The following is a 13,513-nucleotide window of genomic DNA, read 5'->3' as shown; positions in this document are numbered from 1 at the left end:
CTTTTTTCCATTCTGCAATGAATGGTTACATCTAGCTGTGGATTCCACAGCACTACCCTGCAAGATTTTTTCTGACAATTCTGATTCTCAAGACTTTGGGGGTTTTCTGGTCCATGGAGCATAAAATCCTGAGGAGGCCAGGAAAAAACCCCAGGATTTACAATCCTGCTGGAGATTTGAAAAGACCTTCTGGGATGGCTGCCTCCACACACGACTCCCAGAAGCCCAAAAGAGGAGAGCCTGCATATCCATGCCCACCTGCCAAGAAATGGGAAATTTTTAGGCTCAAGCCAGGTGTGTAGCTGGAGTTTATGTGACTTCCTGTGCTCTCTCAAATCCATGGCTTTCTGCTCTGAGACAGTCCTCACAGCAGAAAAACTGAGCTCAGCACATCTGTAGACTTATTAGCTGCTTATCGGGTTGCTTTGGGGGTAAATATTTTTAGATTTTTCATAGAATAACTGGAATTTCCACAAATGAGCATTTTTCTACCTAGAAAGTGTTCTCTCAATGCCAGCAGTCCTGAGCAGTGCAGGTGCCATCAGTGGAGATCTGATATTTTTAAAGAACTTTTTAATGGGTCAGGTAACAAACCCAACAAAACCAATCCATTTTCCTTGGTGAGCATCTTAGAGAGCATTTTGTTCTCTCGGGTGCAGTGTGCAGAAAAAGATTGGTCTTGTTAAAGCCTCTTGCTGGACAGAAGGGCATGAAGGTTTTATGTCACCTGTGCAAGCTTTGATGTGATACCCTGACCCTTTTCTTTTTGTCCAAACAAGGAATTTCATGAGCTAAAAAAATTATAAAACCTATCCAGAGGAAAAACATTTCTCATATAGCCTTGAACTCCTTTCTTCCTCATGAGTTTTCTGACAAAGAGGCCACAAAACCTTCGCAGCACACTTGCCCTTGGGTCTAGGGTAGCCTCAGAGGCTGAACCAGAAACACCATCAGTGGTGTGCTCACACTGCAGCTGCGTCTCTGAAGGAGTTGTGAAATCCCAATTTTGCGTCTCTGTGGTCTGGATTGCACCTCAGTTCTACCTCAGCTGCAGTTTCCAAGGGAAAATCAGCAGCCTGTTTGTTACCTGTGCGGGGCTGGTGCACTGCACAGCCACGGGGCTGCTGAGAGCATCAGCTCCTATTTATTAACTGAGTGATACCACATGTGGAGTCACTGGATGTTTACAGAACTGCCTGGGTGGGTTGGTCAAACCAGCAGGGCTTTTCCTTTGGTTTAATTCCTGTTAACTGATGAGAGTGAAAAGAACCCCAACAAATCGGATCAAAACTAACTGGGCTGCATCCAAACAAAAACAAACAAACAAAAAAAGATAAATTGTATTGTGCTTTTATCTTGTTTTTCTGAGGCTTGAATAGAGAGATGCTTGTCCTCTTTCTTGCTATTCTAAGATTCCAAGCCTGGAAGAAGTACTGCTTTGCAGCCTGGCACAGCTGGAGCCCTGTGTCCCCTCGAGACACCTAATAACTTGGGGATTTATTCCAAGGCAGTTAAGGGATTTACCTCCTTCCAGAAACTGCTGAGGAAATGACCATCTGATACAGAAGAAGTGGTTTAATGGAATGACATGCAAGAGAGAAATATGTCATAGCCTCAGGGGCCCAAAATGCATCTCCCAGGCATCCAGAAGGATATTCCCTGGTGCAGGATGTGCTCTTGTCCTGGACCCTGTGGTCATCAGGGAGCAACACTGGAGACCCAGAAACCTGTCCTACTGTCACAGAAACCTCTCTTTTTGTTGTAGGAGCTTAACATTTGGCCTGTGCAGCTTCAGCTTTTTTCTTTTAGCATGGACATATCTTTAGGGGAAACTGTGTGGCTGAGTTTTTAAATGGGATCAGTAGCAACTACCTGCACCTGTGTCCATCTGCAGTGAGTTAATAAAGACAGCTTGCATTTAGATATAAAAGTGTGCATTTTCCCATGCTGTAACTTGATTGTCTTCCACAGAGTTACACAAGGGACAGATTTGGATAAAAGTAAATCCAGTCCAACCTTTTACTCAGGGCAAAACTTATATTGGGATTAATAGGCTATTCTGGTGTTCTGTCCTGCAGAATCAATTAAAAACATTTATAAAGGAAAAAACAGACCACCCCTGGGGTTAGTGCACCTATTTTTTTATGGCCTTTTATCATGTATAGTCCTCAGCACCTGTTTAAAATGCTGTGTAATCTGAAGAGAGCTTCATTGCTGGGGTGTAAATGGAGGCTCCCCTGTCACAGCTGTGCATACTTAAAGCAGTGCTTAAAGCAACTCAGGGCAAGTGTGTCTGGCTATTGCTGATGGCCAAGCACACCAGGACTTCCTGAGGGCTGCAGTCTGCTGGCTGGCAAAAGGTAAAATTACCCTTGATATTGTTGTTTTTTATGCTCTCAAATTTGAGGTAAACCTAGAGCTGTCTTGGGTTGGTTTGTAAATGATCACAGGTTAAAATCTGGCTTGGAAGAGTTTTCTGTGACAGCTGAGAGGGGGTTCCTGGCGTGGCTGCTCTGCTGCAGGTGACCTGTAAGGCCCTGAGAGAGGAAAGGAATTTATTTCCATTGAGAGCCCCTTGGTGTGGGTGCCTGGCCTTGTGACCTTGGGATGCTGCATGGGCTGGGAGCTCTGCTGTGCCTTGGCCTTGCCTTGGGTGATGCAGAGACTTTTTTTGTGGTTGGAGAAGTGAAAGTTGGGGGACTGAAACCAGGAATGGTGGTAACCTTGGTTTGTGCCCTTGCTCTTGTGTGTCTTGCCCACCTGGGCAGATATGCCCTCTGATAGATGGTTGGCTCTTCTCTAGTGTTATCTAGACCCAAGGGCTCCTACTTTTATGAAATGTATTATAAACTGCAAGATTTTCAGGTGTGATGGCATGAGTGCTTCTAAAAGAATGATAAAACTCCCTGTAGCATTCATTGTCTGCCTAGTGGAAACAGAGCTGCCTTCTTTCCTTCAATTCCAGGCTTCCTCTTACCACCCATTCCTGGGCAGATGGGTACTGAGCTAGTTTACCATGAAGATGCTTTCTAAATTAAAGATTTATGTGATGGCAGGGAAATAATTTTATGCTTAGGGACAAGTTATGTTTTAGAGGCATCTAAGAGACTAAACTGAGCTTGGGGAGGGACAGTCTCAGCCTATTTTGCACCCTTTGAGCTGCAAATCTTTATGAGTTGATATAGATGTATTTGCTTTTATTTTATTTTGTTTTTTTATTTGGGGTTGGGGATTGAGGTGGAAAACAAGTGATGTCCATTGCTCTGCTGAAGCAGCACTTTACCCAAACCACCGCTGCGAGCAGGGAGCATCATCTGCTTTATCTGCACACCCTGTCTGTGCAGAGCTGTGCCTGCCAGAGCCGGGGATCAGGGAAGAGCTCACACAGTGGATGGTGCTGGCAGACAGAAGGAGCAGCTCCATGGTGCCCAGCCCCAGGAGGCATTCCCTGGGGAGGGTGTGTGGGATATCTGTACCCAGGATCGCTTTCCCCGCATGCCCAGGGCACCGGCGCTGCCTCTTGGCAGGACGCTGAGATGTGGATTCCATTCCAGGCCTGAAACTCAACCTCCCACCTTGACAAATTGGCTGTGAGCTGAGCATGATTTGAGGCACTCCAGTGCAGCTTGGCTCGGTCACCCCTTGGTGCCCTGTTAACAGGACGTGTGAGCATCAGACAATGAAGGGCAAATGCTGCAGAGCACACCAGGTCGTCTCCTTGGTGGTAAATAGATGGTGAATAATTGAATAATGCTGTAATAGGGGAGGGAAGATCTGCCTAACATAAGGCACAAATTACGCTTCTCTCTCTCTGCCCCAGCTCAAATGTTTCAGAATCCTTTTTCTTTGCCATAATTGGATATAATCGGTAACACAGTCAGTGACTAAAGGCTGTCTGGTATCAATTCCCGCGTTCAGCAACCACAACATCTAGATTTTGAGAGAGTTAATGTTCTCTATTAGTTGATTAGTTCAGTTAATTTGTTGTGTCCCATGGTGATTGTAAAGTAAATACAAAAGGGAACTCTGTTTCAAATGTCTTCCTGCAGCTCTGTGTGTGTTATGTATGTGTGATATATGCATCTGTGTATATCTGCAAATTCTATCTGCTTGAAGGTGTGGAGAAACTGCAGTTTTCCCTGGCTTCAGAGGAAGATTCTGGCTTAGCATCTCCTAAAGAAAAGTTGTCCAAGACTATTTCTTCTGGTTCAAAGGGAAAGACTTGTTCCATGGTGCAACTCAGAAAGAGAAATATGTGTGACTTAGAGGAATTTATCTCAGTTTTACTTCTGGATATAGCCTGTGTGTCTTGCCTTGTTTTCTAATGGAAATTCTTTGGGCAGAACTCTTCTTATTCAGGAATGTGACCTTATGATTAATTAATAAGCTTAATACAAATCATCCCTTCCCCTTCTTCCCAGACAAAGCTCATTTCTGCTAGTGCAGATGCAAATGTGACTTCTTTAAAGTATAAACCATGGGTAGGCAATTAATTGTGTATTTTCCTGTGACCTAGTGGATTAGTTATGGATTTCTGAAGTAGTTCTTTAAGTCCATCCATGAAAGACAGTGCATGTCACTGCACAAGTGCTTCTGTTATCTTTGACAAACTGTTGATGCTGGGAAAGAAGCAGTTTTTGCAGTGGCTAACTCTATGGATGTGGCAGGTAGGAAGGTATCCTCTTGACAAACAACTTCCCAGGGTAACATTTTATTTTTCTGAGGATTCAGAGTGAACTAGAGAGAGAACTATGTACCACTTTGGCTTTGCACCATGGAGATCCCCATGCCAGCAGTTCTGCATCTTCAGAGCAAGCTGAAACCCTCATGTGGGGGGAGATTGCTTGGCTACCTGTGCTCCAGGACCATTTTCTTTCTCCTCTGTCCTGCTAGGCACCAGCAACTTCCCTTGGCTTGTATATTAATCTTTACTCCTGAAAACAGGCAGAGATGGCATTTCCCACTCTGTGGCAGCTGTGATGAGGCTCATGATGATGGGCCCAAGTGCAGAAGAAGCTTTCAGCTTGGTGGGGAACAGCAGCTTGTAACAGTGCCATGATTAAAGTGTCAGGTTACTGCTCTTTTCTGTATTAGATGCAGACTGCAAAAGATTAATGCATGGTGATTTATCTTCTGTTGGGTTTGCTTGACAGTGAATGAGACTGTAACCAATTTGCCTGGAGCAGGGGAGATCAGTAAACCCTGAAGGTTTAGGGGGGTGGATTGGACAGCCCTCTGTGCTCTTCCTTGTCTTGGGGAAGTCACTTATGGAAACCTGCAGCATTATGTGGTCACTTGAACTCTTGAACCTGAGTGTTTTGAAGCTTCAAATCACCTTTTCCACAAAGCAGAATCCTCCCAAACCAGCAGATCCCAGATCAGACTTCAGTTTGCATACACTCTTGCAAGTCCCCCATTGCCTGCATTTTTTTATCACTGAAAGATTTCTGAATGAAAAAAAAGGATATCTCTTTTGTTTTCTGTTTGTGTTTTTTTTTTTTTTTTTTTTGTCCTTGGTCTAAAATTCGCCCTTAATCCTATGAGGTGTGCAGTGTCATGGGAATTTTGCTCCTTCTGGGCACTTGCAGTCTCTGGCACTGCTGGGGGAAACATCCTCAACCCGGCTGGTGAGCAGGCTGTGAGCACTGCTGCCTGCCTGCTGTGCACATTTTGTACTCCTGGTTGTTAAATTGGGATGTATAAATGCAGCTGCTGAGTGGGGAAGCACTGCTGATTGGCAACCAGCATTAGCCCAAAGGTCAGTGCTAATTACTCTGCCTCGTTTGCATGAGAAGCTTTGAAAGGTGGAGAAGAAAGTGTCTGTGGCCTTTTCTGCCAAGGAATTACTCAGCTGACAGGAGGATGTCAGTGCTCATCAGTGCTGATAGACTAAGAGGGGGTACTTGTGCAATTAAGCAGGATAGAAATATTGCCTCAGAGAGTTAACTTTCTGGGAGTAATTACTGTGGGTGTCAACACATGCCCGTGGAAAGGAAGAGGATGTATTTACTAAATATGTGAATCCAGATTATGAGTGATCAGTCAGTTTGAGATGATCACCTCTGTCTCCAGCCTGCCCTTTCTTCCTCTTCTTATTGCATCTTTTTACTGACAATTACACCAGGGAAGGATAGAGGGTCACATCTACACTGATTAAGCTCTGCTGATCAGAGTTTGGCCTGTTTCTCCTCTAATTGAACCTTGTGAGCTTAAGTGTGGAAGACTAAGGTATTTTTTAAGTCTTGCTCTACAGACATACCCTGCAGTTCTGGTAGAAAACTGGGCAGAGCTGAGGTTGAAGCAACTGAAACAGCAACACAAGGGAGGTCTGGAGGAGCCAAAGGAAAATCTGACTTTTGGAAGAAATCTGAAGGCAGGAGGCCCTTAATTAACAAGATCGGTGCCTTTGAATGACTTGGGTTCTGCATGTCAAATTTCCATTACCAGAATTTCAGTGGGGGCAAGGAAACTGGGCAGTGGAAACAAAATCCCTTAGGAGTGTCTGTTGATTACCTGAAGGTGAAGTCAATCAGGGCCAATTTTAGGATGTAAAAACATTACTTCAGATGAAAGCTTTTATTCAATAGCATTGGTAGCATGATGGGGCTTGGCTCCAGCAATTAAAATATTGCCAGAGATACGTCCTAGAACATGCCAGGTCTGGTCTATGTCTGTGTCACCTCTGTGTATCTGTGACTCTGGGAAACACTGCTGAGCCTTTGCTGTTGAAGAGCCAGCATTTGCTTTGGTGTGAATTGGGCAAATTTAGTTATTTAAACCTAAATGCTCTTTTTATTTTCCCTAAATAAATCAAAGTAGAAAATAGCAGTAGCTCCTTGAATTTGTCAGTTGAGCTGACATATTTTTTCCAACTCTGTCCCTTGCTTTTCTCTGTTATTGTTTCATATTTAAACTGGCTTCAAACAGCCTGCCTACCCAGTTATTAAGTTACAGAGACTTCAATTTCTGCAGAAGCCAAGTGCCCAAGCCCTGCTGTCACTGAGTGACAGACGAGTGCGAGTCCTTTGTGCTCCTTTGAACTTCACCACCTTTGTGCTCGTGTATAGGACACCAACACCAAATCTAAAACACAGAACAAAACCCTTCTCACAGAGTGTGGCTGTAGTCTCACATAAATCAGGGCTTTGACTTTGCATAACAGAAAAATACCCGGAGACAAAGGGCTGCGTGTCGTCCTGGGAGACAGAGCAATTTGTCACGCCTTGGGATCCTGTGTGTGGCCAAAGGCAGTGCTCAGCAGAGCAGGGTGATAAAAACCCCTCCTGTGGCACCTGTGTGCCCATGGATTGGGATTGCCCTGTGGGTTTTTAGCTTCTCCTTCTGGGTGTGATGGGGCAGGTGTGGCATCTCCTCTAGGGCTGTTTCAGGGGCACATGAGAAGGGTTTGCTGCACCTCAGACCCTGCACCTTTTTTCTGGCACAGCAGCAGCACTGTCCCATGTCACCAAAAGAAACAGAAGGAAAGGTACAGCACTTGCTTCCTTGCAGGAAGTTTGACAGCTGATTTAAATCCTATTTCAAAGCTGCCTTCTGAGAGGAGCAAGGCAAAAGTTGCTGTCCCCTGCACATCATTCTTTGCTTGGTTGCATAAATTTTGTTGAATGTTCTGTTTCATAGTTGTGGTTATCAGACACTACTTGTGTTTAGAAATTGAATTCATACAAGGTTTGAATTGTAGGGCAATGGGGTGGTCTAAATGGTTAATTCAAAGTAAAATATCCTCAGATGGTTGGGGGTAAATAATGAGAGTCTTGAGATGAGAACTTGGAGCTGGGTCAGAAGTAGGAAGGCACAGTTATTGTCCCCAGATGGGGATGATAAACTGTGAGTAATTAAAATGGCAGAAAGAGGAGGCTGAGGGCAAATCTTGAAATGAGCACTAGAGTTAGAGAGGAATACCTTGATAGAAAGTTTTTCACCCATAGTTTGCACAGCATTTTTGACCTTGACTATGCTAAGGCTTGCTAAAGACTTCCAAAAATCCCATGTTTAGGCTTTTATGTTTGGCTTTCTGATAAACATAAAGGTGAAAGAGAGAAGTTTACAGCAAGAGATAATTTCCAGATGGAAAACCTTCCTAGCTCAACAGCCTGAGAGGTCTGTGAGGTTTTAGTTCAAGTCCCTCCATAAACTGAAAGGTGCTGCTTACAGTATGCTTATTTTCATATTTGATTAGTAAGCACACTAAAAATGTATCAAGGAGCAGGACTCTGCAGGGAGGCCACTTCTCCCCACGCCGTGCTATCATTTGTCACTCAGTGCTGTTAAATTAAAAGCAGCGTGGCTGCAGCTCAGCTATTACCTACAGCCACTCAAAGGCCAGCAGTTTCAATTTCAAAATGTTTTACATTTCTGTGAGTCTCAGTAACACATCTTCATCCATGACTGCTCAGCTCTTTATTGACTCTGCATGAAAGAGAAGTGTGAAACTATTTTTGCTGCGTGCCTTGAAGTGCTCCCAGGAAAAGGGAATGTGCCAGTGTGTCAGGTCTAGGTCTGGTTTTTTGGGGTTGGGGGGGTTTGTGTTTTTTCCTTCTTTTTCTTTGGAGTAGAATTGGGGATGTAGTAGTGCATTGAGTAAACAGGAAATTGTTCCCTGGTGGAAATGTGGTGCTGGAAGGTGCCTGCAGTGTCTGCTACAGCTGCTTGTGTTGTCATGAAACTACTTTGATTTCTTCACCTCTGTAAATTAAGTGATACTTTTGATTACCTGAACTAATAAAATTAGGGTGCTGGTAGGGATGGAAAAAGCTTCATTAAAGAGAGATCTAGAGAAGGTTGATATCACTTTTTCTCTTACCTTGTCTATTTCTCAGGTTCTGTAATAATTCTTAGTTAATTCTAAACAGCAACAGCTGATGGGATCTGTGGGTGGGAGTTGTCTGCCCAAAACCTTGGTCACCTGTATTCAATGAGGGCTAGAGAGGGGGAAAAAAGATGAAAATCCTGCTGGGTTGCTTTTTCCCATTCTTCCATATGTCTTTAGTCTCTCATGGCTCCCACCGAACAACCACAAACCAAGAGAATAATTCTTTACCAAGCAGAAACAATTGCATTTGAAATGTCTCATGGCATGGCCTATTTTAATGTGCCACAATGAAACTTATGAAGAGCCCATTACACTGGCAGCTGAGAGGACACAACAAGGAAATATTTGATATTTATATATTTGAGGACAGAAAGGAGTTTGAAGACACGTGACTTAAAAGAGCTGATTTCCTGGACAAAGAATATCTGAGCATTACACTTCCAGTGACTGTGAGACCTCATGAGGTAAACAATTTTCATAATGTATCAAGTCTCACTGTATTGTAATACTGACAGACATAAAACTCAGCTGAGGGAAGAATAATCCATCTGGCCTTCAGATGATTGTGCAGTGATGCATAGCTTTTCTATTAAGAGCAAATAAGCCTTCAAATAGGGGTACTGAGCATGCTTTGGCTGGTGAAATTGGGGAAAGTAAAAGAGGATAAAATCTCAGACACAGTTTGATAGAAACAGTTGTGCAGCCCAATGTCCTGATATGAGGCTTTATTTTTTTTTTCCTGAGGTGTAGTCTATGAGAACACGAAAGATGATGTAAAAGAACCTCACCAAAACTCATATTAAAGCAATCATCTGGATGGATGTGAATTACTTTGTTTACCTAAACAGTAAAGGAGTGCCTGAGATCTGCTACTACATTCAACTTCAAGACCTTGCAGATTTGCTCTGTAAAGAAAAATTCTTTGCTGTTTCTTGTGTGCTTTGCTCAGTTTGAAAGATGATAGAGCTGATTTTTGAATCTGATCATTGGTTGGTTGCAATGAGAACTCATCCTGGGGCGGGAGAAATACCTGAGGACAGTCAAGGTCTTTTGGAATTTAGACAGAAGTCTCAACATTAATATTTACACCTCCCCCTGCCAGGAATATGTCTCTGAGGGAGGCTGCTGCCATGCTGTACCACTGATTTTATCCTTACTATAATATTAGGAGAAGAGCATCCCTCCTGACAGGGAAAGGGGAGCTTGAGGGCAACTTCATAACTTAGCAAATGCCATCAGAGACAAAAATTAATGCTATGTATTAAATAATTAATTAACCATGCATTGGAGAAAAGGCCCATCTAGATGCTGGAGCTGTGATCACTGACAGCAGACACCTGGCAGCTGAAATGCTGGAAGACACATTTCCAAACTCCTTTGATTCATTTGTGCTGTGCTGGCATCCTCTGGTTAGCTGCAGAGCTCCCAGCCTGCTGAGAGGGCTTCTGCAGAATTTTGATATCTTCTGGAGTTAATATTGCCAATATTGCCTTTCTAGTGCTGGTGCCTGCCCAGCCTGGAGCCACTCCTTCAGACAGAGCTAGAAATAGGAATTGTAAAAGTGCCAATTTGTATCTGAATGTGGAAGAAAGCTTAAAATATAATTAAAATTAAATTATAATTGTGAGACTGGTTCAGCACAGCCTTAGACTACACTGCTCCCAATTAAGAGCTTCTGCATTGCAAAATAGTAAGAATGAAAATCAGTCCAAGGCTGCTTTGGTTTTATTTGGTTTTGATTTTTTTGTTAGTTGATTGTTTGTGTTGATTTTTTAAAATTTGTTGTCAGTTTTTTGTCTGTTGCTTTATTTTTTTTTTTTAACTGAAATGTCAGTGATGTGAAACAAGTTAGGGAAACTAAAAGGGCTTCTTGGCCTCCTTGCCATGAAAGGAATCTCCCCACTACAGACACAGGAGTCTTAACCTGAGAGCAGAGCCTCTCAAAGGTGGCACAAGGCACTGAATTTCCTTTAAAATAGGCATTTCATGGTCCAAAGTGTGTGTTTGAGAGGGGGAGCAGTGAGGAGCCCTGCTTTGAGAGAGAATTCTTGTTGCTTTCACACACCACTGGGCTGACAAATCTGAAATGGTTGCAGAGATTCCTGAATTGTCTTTAAATTGGAATTTAATGTTCAAAACAAACAGCTCCCTTTTTTTTTTTTTCCCTCTTGTTTTCACCAACCTCAGTTTGAGTTCCTGAATGTTTTTTGTATCATTTTGAGCTGTTGTGCTTTTGGCTTTGCTGCCTCTGAGGCTGCAGAAATCTCTCTCACTGTGGGGAACACAAAGCCCTCAGTACTGTGGTGGGTTAGAGCTGCCTCTGCTGCCTCAGACTTTGTGATAAAACAGGAAAAGCCATTAAAAACAACCCTAAACCCACAAAAAAAATCCTAATGCAAAATTCTCTTCTTTTGTGAATAGTGGTTGTCATCAGCTTTCTTTAAATCAATATATAAGTAGTGCAGAAGCCAAAGTTAGTCGAGGGTTGATGATGATTGTGGAAGGAGCCTCTGTAAGCCACATTCTGCTTTCTCACATCACCTTCCCCCAAAGAAACCACCTGAAAAATCTTTTCCAGTGCTTCTTCCTTCTGCGTGATTTCATTGTACTGACCTCGGTTCTACTGGATCATTCAGGCTAAGGCTCCATCACTCACTAATGTTTCAAAACATATTCAAACCTCTAATTAGCTTTTAAAAAAATATATTTAGCTCATTATCCTGTTTCAAAATTCTAATGGAATGGCACTGCTGCTACTGTGACATATTCCATATTCAGAGAAAAAGTGAATTTCTGAGACATGAGAAATGTAACATCCTGGCACCCTTGGCAGGGCAAGAATCTGATGTTAACACATCCTTGCTGGAGAAACCAAAGGGGGGGGAAAATTAGTTTGGCTGTTCTGCAGTGATGAAAGTACTTTTACTTCTTTCAGCCTGATACTCTTAAACCCTACAATATTCAAGAAAAAAAAAAAAAACCAAACCCCAAAGCCCAATAAAACTTCCCAAAAAACCCTAGAACACTCAGCCCTAAACATCATCTGTAAAAATAATTATTAGTGAACTTCCATATAAATATACATATATACACACACTGGGAGAACATGTGCAGGGAACCTTAATTTAATTTCTTACTAAAATCTTGTGTCCTTGTAATTACTTCAAAGACCAGTACTCCATTTTTAATATTTCTTGAAAGGCCTGTTAGGGCAATGCCTTTAAAACAGGGACATTGCAATTTAAAACTGCTTTTTATATACTGGGGAGTGGCAAAAGAGACAAAGAGAATGATCATCCTGCTGTTACAAAAAAAAGGCTGGGTGGGAATGCATGTTTAATCTTAGAGAAGTGCAAGTCTTTTGTAGTGCTTTGGTTTTTGGAAAAACTGAGCTAGAATCCAAATGGCAACATTTTGAGTTATGTGATGAAAAACACAAAGCAGAGATTAAGAATAGTGAATATTTACAACACTGATGCCCTCAGTATAGCTCCAGGCAGTTATTAAATAGCAGATCATTTTTCTCCAAGTGAAAAAAAGGGTTGTATTCATCTGTGTGATAATACTGTAAACAATGAATTTTAGCCTACTGAATTTCAGTGTTTAATGCAACATTTTCATTGAGTTTAATAAAATGTGTTTGTGTCGTGTGTGACTGACAGCATTCAGTGAGATGTAAACAAAGAAATCTCACATTGTCACATGCCCACATCACATTCAGGTGGGGGTGCTGGAGGAGCCTGAATAACTGGATCCAACATCCAGAGGCCCCAATGCACCTTGGAAGGATATTGGAGCAACCCATGGATTTTGTGTCCTGCAATCACACTTTGGTTCTTTAGGAACAGAGTGGGAAGTGTTTAAATTCTCTGCAAAGCCAAAACCAACAGAAAATATTTTGAAATCATATGATCCATCTGCAGTGACTTCCTCCAGACATCATTTTGGGGCCACTCACCTGGAAAAGGTTATGCCAGCATTCAGCCTTTCCCAAGGACAAGGTCTTGATCCCAATGCTGGAAATCAAGAGTTCCATTGACTGAGGCTGTGACCAAATCAGTCAGCTATCAGTAATCTCTTCCTGATGAGTTCACAACCACCTTAATTGTGCATTTTTAGACACATGTGTTTGATAAATATAGAACTTCATAAAATAAATGAGCTTTTTGATCAGGTTACGCATCAGCATAATGCAAATATAAGCCCTGAAAGAGCAGCATTTAAACATTTCAGTTTTGAAGGATGAGAGTATGTAAGTACCCTCCCTGAAGATTTTTTCCTTTTTTTTTTGCCCTATGATTAATTCTCTTTCATTTTCTTTAATCTGTTGCCATGTGCAGCAAAAAGACAAATTGTGTTTACATTACCTTGGTCCTTCCCTTCATTTCCAAAACAACTGCTTTTATGCACTTCGTGCAGCTCAAATCAGGCCTAATTACCAGGCCCTACATCTGCTTTCAATCTGTGGGCTAGCACACAAAGTTGCTCTTGTTTTGAGGCTTGCATGGTGGTTCCACTTGTTTATGTTTTGCTTTAGAAACATATATCCATAAACATCCACAAGGACAGCAACATCCTAATATTTGACATCCATCATGCAACAGCAAGGGATGATTTCTACTTGGGTGCTTTGCTGTCTCCTCAGGACAGGCACAATGCTCTGGACCAACCAAGATCATGAGT

The 13,513-nt window shown here is 42.4% G+C and overlaps 1 long non-coding RNA gene across 2 annotated transcripts; it reads left to right on the top strand.

Annotated features, from left to right (window-relative positions):
* Nucleotides 1–2,244: 2,244 nt before the first annotated feature.
* On the top strand, nucleotides 2,245–12,482 carry LOC135295052 (uncharacterized). 2 transcript variants are annotated; one of them, XR_010357098.1, is made up of 3 exons: nucleotides 2,245–2,360; nucleotides 9,008–9,294; nucleotides 9,581–12,482. It is a non-coding gene; the product is annotated as an uncharacterized LOC135295052 (long non-coding RNA). The 2 variants fall into 2 exon arrangements; XR_010357099.1 differs by having other exon boundaries at nucleotides 9,575–12,482.
* Nucleotides 12,483–13,513: the final 1,031 nt, after the last annotated feature.

The sequence above is a fragment of the Passer domesticus genome, chromosome 2 (genome assembly GCF_036417665.1).
Source record: "Passer domesticus isolate bPasDom1 chromosome 2, bPasDom1.hap1, whole genome shotgun sequence".
Taxonomy (NCBI): domain Eukaryota; kingdom Metazoa; phylum Chordata; class Aves; order Passeriformes; family Passeridae; genus Passer; species Passer domesticus.
This window is presented reverse-complemented; position numbering and strand designations above follow the sequence as displayed.